The sequence below is a fragment of the Nannospalax galili genome, unplaced genomic scaffold (genome assembly GCF_000622305.1).
Source record: "Nannospalax galili isolate Female #2095 unplaced genomic scaffold, S.galili_v1.0 scaffold955, whole genome shotgun sequence".
NCBI classification, from domain to species: domain Eukaryota; kingdom Metazoa; phylum Chordata; class Mammalia; order Rodentia; family Spalacidae; genus Nannospalax; species Nannospalax galili.
The window spans coordinates 55,872-61,887 of record NW_008336901.1 but is presented as its reverse complement, the minus strand read 5'-3'; the positions used below and the strand labels follow the sequence as shown (position 1 = coordinate 61,887).

At 39.0% G+C, this 6,016-nt stretch overlaps 1 pseudogene; it reads right to left on the bottom strand.

Moving 5' to 3' along the window:
• Positions 1-4,030: 4,030 nt before the first annotated feature.
• LOC115070095 overlaps positions 4,031-6,016 on the bottom strand; it is a 46,494-nt pseudogene continuing 44,508 nt past the window's right edge.

Sequence of the window (6,016 nt, the reverse complement as noted above, 5' to 3'; positions counted from 1 at the left end):
GGGGCTTCTTTGATGAGTGGTTTACAATATGTTTGTCTGTAAATATAAGGATCAATATTTAGCACATGGTAAGAAATTGCATTTGTCTAGAGATATGACAGAGATAGGGTTTTGTCTAGGATCTATGTCCTCTCTAGCCATGTGCATTTAGCTGAGTTTACAGTGCCACACATGAGTTCACTCATTGAAAGACAATTAGATAGCCATTGCTTACCCCCTAGATAACAGTGCACCAGTGGATGTAGTTTGTCATGGCAGTTGTTATGGTTATTAGGTTTTAGGGCTGGGTTGGACCATTCAAGTCAGTTCATGCTCCATTGCTCTAAGTCCTATATCCAAAGTATGTCCTGTCTTCAGCAGTAGGGTCTTATTTACTAGATCTTGGAGATAACCAGGAGTTTTGCAATAGGCTGTTATTTAGGGGGTCTCCTGGACCATTTTCACCAACCACTCAAAGGGAGGTCTCTTCTTTCTGGCATTGTGTTCCTTGCCAAATAGCCCTTAGGTATACATATGAACAAATGTTTAGACATTATATGTGCATTTCTCATGGGGTTTCAGGGGTATCACATCTCCCTCTGGGTTCCCTAGTGCCCCAAGATTCATTCGTCTCTACTTTTTCCTGGGGGAGGGTGGGGTAATGGGGGTCCTGGGGCTGGGGAAGGAGGAGGGAGCTCAAATAGGAGGAAAAGTTGTTTAAAGGAAAAACCTTAGTCCTCAAATGTTTAGACATTATATGTGCATTTCTCATGGGGTTTCAGGGGTATCACATCTCCCTCTGGGTTCCCTAGTGCCCCAAGATTCATTCGTCTCTACTTTTTCCTGGGGGAGGGTGGGGTAATGGGGGTCCTGGGGCTGGGGAAGGAGGAGGGAGCTCAAATAGGAGGAAAAGTTGTTTAAAGGAAAAACCTTAGTCCTAGATAATCATTGTCTATTTCATCCTTCTGCTTTTCCAAATTAAAAAAAAAAATGCTCAGTTTTAACTGATGCCTTATTCTTGTAAGTAAAATTTGCAAAGGCAGGAGCTGCTGGCATGGCCTTTGCTGACCTTGTTTTTGCAATCTTTTTGGTTCTCTACACTCTCATAATAATTCCTAGATGAATGATTCTTTTCTCTAAATTCAAAAATCACTGAAACTTTTAAAGAACATATTTAGGCAAATTAGTGCAAGCTGGGTGCTAATGAGGCTGAGTTTATGGTTTAATGACAGGACAGTTCAGTTTGCTTGCATTGAGACTATCTCCCGACAAGCAATCATGTCTGTTCAGATGGTCTCACATCAGTAGTTTTGAAAACAAGGAGAGAAAATGAAATTAACTCTGAGCAACACAAGCGTCACAACTTGTAAAAGCAGCTGTAGGACAGCAGCAGTAACGTTGTCATTCATTGATGTGATTTTATATATGGCCATAATTTCATCTATCTGTTATTCTTTGCCTTAAGATAGTGGTAAAACAAGTACTCATATTAGCATCAAGTTTTAAGTATGGAGACTTGAGTCAGTAAACTTAGATTCCTACTCTAGCCTGAAATTTGCTACTCGCACACCCATAAATGTATCAATTAACTGTATCTCTAATTTAGTATTTGTAGAATGAGGGGCTAGATTAAATAATTACCAAGTTTCCTATAATGTTTGTGTTTATAATTTTATTATTAAATTAAACACTTAAATCTTAGACATTGATGAGTAAAGTATTTTAGTGGCCTGACTTTGTAGGAGACAACCTTTACTCGATTATACCACAATAACAAACAAACCCAACAACTTAGTGTTAAAACCAGTGTTGTTATCTACTTCCCACCACATTTTGGGTACAAGTCAGTCTGTTACCTCTACCATCTTTGTATTCCAGGCTGCTAAAAACTGAAAGTGCCCTTCTCCACAAAGTCCATGTATTGTGACCCTAATTTCTACTGTCATAGTTTCAGGAATCAGAGCCTTGGGTAGGTGATTAGGTCTTAAAGAATATTCTTCATGAATTCATTTCTTTATAAAAGGGACCTGAAAGAGATCGCTTGTCCCTTCTGCCATACAAGGACAAGGGAAGATAGTATCTGTGAACCAGGAAGTGAGTGCCCTTCAGGCTCACTCTTCATATTTTTGCACAGGACTTCTAGCCTCCAGAACTGTGAGAAACTTCTCTTGTTTCTGCAGCACTTGGTGTATGGTAGTCTGTTACGGCAGCCTGAGGAAGAGCTCACTGCATTTAGAGAATGCAGCTTTTATGAAGGAAGGACACGAATAATGGCAGAAATGTGCCATGGCTCCAAAGCTTTCAGGACAGTGCTACTCTGTCATTTTGGCTTTAGTGAACACAGTAGGTTGTGACATCATTGAACCAGGGATATATTATGGCCAAAAATATTAGGGACAAATAACATGATTCATCTTTCCTCTTGTATCCAATTTCCAGGGTTCGGTTTCTAAAACTGTTTAGATAAATATTAAAGACAAAAATTATAAAATTTAAAAATATCAATTATTTTATTTCAGCACATATGTATTAATCTGTTGTATGAGAAAGGTGCTGACTATACAAAACATCTGTTTTCCAGGCATGTGTAAACCTGTGGCATACAGACATGTGAAGGCTGTTCACATGCTGTTGTCTAAAAGAAAGAACATGCGTAAAATATTGCCATGGGTCTGTGCATTAATATTCACATATAGACATTTTCTTCTAAAAATATCAAATGTGTGAGATGAATAAATGTTTACCTAAAGGACATATAATCCAGCATTCTTTGAAACTATTAGCCCTAAAGAATATTTACTGTACTTTGAGGTGAAGGTAAACTCATATTTGGGAAAATATGTCCAGTTAGTAAATTAAATAATTATAGAGATGAATAAAATTGTATTTTCTGAACTAAGCCTATTCTGTCCACTTTGTTTAATTTTCTGGCCTCCTTTTTTTTTAACTTCTCTATGGAACACTGCAAACAGGGAGAGGAGGTGCTGTTTAACTTTTTGCACATTTGCTGCAGGTAACACCCTCACTGTTGGAACTCCATGAACTTCAGAATAGCCCTAGAGATGAGACCATGTTTGCATGAAGCTGGTGTTTCCCTAGGTAAGGAGGAGCAAGAAGAAATAAAATTATATCTTAGCTGAGGGTCAGTGTCAGTACTGCTGTAACTGTTGCCTCCTGCCTTTTATTATTCTATTTTCAAGTTCAAAGAGATTGATACTTCATTTAATATATGACTCAGGGAAGTCTGTGATTGTAAGATATGATTAAATTCTATTCTTCTTCTCTCTGTTAATCATTATACTCAGTAATTTTACACCATTTATCTCTTTTAATGCAAAGCTTTTGATGAAATTACCGTTTATATCTCTCAAAGGAAATAAAGCTTTTCTGTAAAGACATTAAAATATCAATGAAGCTTTTGTCTTTCCATATTTTACTTTATTTTAAAATCTGAATGTCTGAAAAAGAACATTCATCAAAGATATAGATGTTAGACACAGGCCAGCCAGGTGAGTAACTAGAAAAGTATGCCTTTGGACCATGAGGGACTTCATCAATATCTTATTTCATTTTAAAAGCTATTCTATCACAGCTGCTTTCCATTGACCTGGCTTCTGCACTACAAGCACAGCACAGGCTTGCCTTGCAAGGCCTCACTTGAAGGACCAACTCTAGTATGCATAGATCATCTTTTATAGTATATATCACTCTTGGCCTGAGAAGATGCCCCATACGGCCTCACTCAAGTTCCAAGGCAGACTACCTGTATTGTGTATGAAGGAGTGTCACCCCTACAAAATATGGCCACTTCAGCATTAACTAATGCTGTACCTTTAAATTATTGATAAAATTTCCCACCTACCCCTTTACATACAACTGAAAAATAATAGGCTACGAACAGACTATTGTGAATTTGCTGTGCTGGATTTATTGCCCATTAAATGAGTGAACTAATTGTCACAAAATATATGGATTAAGGAAATTATATAGAGAACACCGCAAAACACAGTAAAAAGACCGAAGTTTGCCTGTGTCTGCTCAAGGAAGCCCTTCACTCCGGAGCTTCACAGTGTGTTGTCCTTCCATCTCTAAAATGCTCTGCCGAGATTATATTCATCCTCCTTTGGTCTTCCTTCTGTTCCCAGAGCCCAAACTTTCAGAACCTTCTTATTTAGATGCCATATTTTCTTTTTTAAACATATATTATTTATTATTTTTATTTTATGTGTATGAGCATATTACCTGCCTGTGTGTAAGTGCACCCATGTCATGCAGTGCCTATGGAGATCAGAAGAGGGTGTTGGATTCCCCTGGAACTGGAGTTTAGGATGGTTGTTAGCCACCATGTAGGTGCTAAGAATCAAACCCAGGTCCTCTGCAAGAGAAGCCAGTGCTCTTAGCCACTGAGCCATCTCTCCAGGCCCCAGATGCCATCTTTCTATATGCCAGTTCAAAGGGCTTCAATGATGCCTGCTGAAGGCAAGATACTGCCTTCCTAGTGTTTCCTGTCTCACTGTCTTTTTGAGCCAAGAGCACTCTCATTTTGTAGATCTCTTCTTTTAGCTGGATTTACTCACCAGCAGGCAACTGGTCCTTGAATTCTTCCACCTTGGCTTCTGTATTGTGAATAAGACCTTCAGCCACATCAAGGGTTTCAACTTGTTCCTTCTTTCTCTGGTCTTCCTCAGGATTGGTTTCTGTATTTTTTCTCATATATCCAATAATCATCTTTTCTTAATCCACTGGAAGACTGGATTTCAATCTGCTGCTAACCTCCTGTAACTTTATCTTTGGCAGAAACATGTACAATCAATGTCAAATGTAAGTGTCTGAAGGACTCCACAAAGACTGGGGAAATTCCCATCGAAGAAAACTGTACAAGAAGGTGGCTGTTTCCAGCCATCTCTCTCTCTCTCTCTCTCTCTCTCTCTCTCTCTCATCTCAATATACTTTGATCTCTGCTGAAGTCTGTCCGTCAAAAATTGTAGAAATTGTAGTGTTCCTATTAATTAGTAAAGATATCTCCTATAATCTCAACATCCAGAGATGGGAATGACATCCAGGAACACCGCATCTATGATATCACCAGCCAATACACCTCTCTAAGTGGCAGCTCTAATTGCTGCAATTTCATCAGGACTGAAAGCTTTACTAGGGGCCCTGCCAAAAAGATCTTGCACTGTGATGAACCTTGGGAATCTTCATCATGCTGCTAGGAGTCATTTTTTCAGTGTCACTCTTGCTGGTCTGTATCTTGCATAGCTCTCTGGCACTGAGCAATAATCCTCTTGATTACACCTGTGGTGATGCCTTCAAACTAAACTAAAGTCAGCTTCACATTCAAATGCCTGGGTCTGGAAGCATCCATTATAATATATGGCAAGTTGATGTTCAGTCTGCATAGATGAGACTTTACACAGACTACTCAGCAGCTCCTTGCACCCTCTGAACTGCTGTGTTGACTTTGGATTAACCAACCCATCTCTCTCTTAGACTCCTTTACAGTGTGTCATAGCAAGGTCTGTTAAAAGTCTTTGCCTCCTAAGAAAATATCCCCATTGATGAATTTTACCTGACACACCCCTTTATGAATTTCCAGGATAGAAATATCAAAAGTTCCATGCAAATCATACACAGTACTGATTTTATCTTCAAATTTTTCTGGACCATAGGCCAGAGGAACAGCTACAGCTTCATTTTCACTTGATGCAAATTTAGTCCAGATAATTGGCAGTACCCTTAGTGGCTTCTCTCTGTGAGTAATTGGAATAAGTAGATACTGTGATCCCAGCAGTTTTGCTGTGTGACCCAAGTAATTTTCTGCGGCATCCTTCATCTTCAACACAAATGTTCCAATCTGTCTCAGAGTATATAGTTTTCCATGAACCTCAACCCAGGCATCACTATTGGAGACACTGACAATGAATCATAACACACGACCCGACACTTTAATCATGACACACTGCATGTACAATGGTGGTCCCTTATGATGAAAATGGAGCTGAGAGACTCTGATAAATAAGTATGCAAACAGACA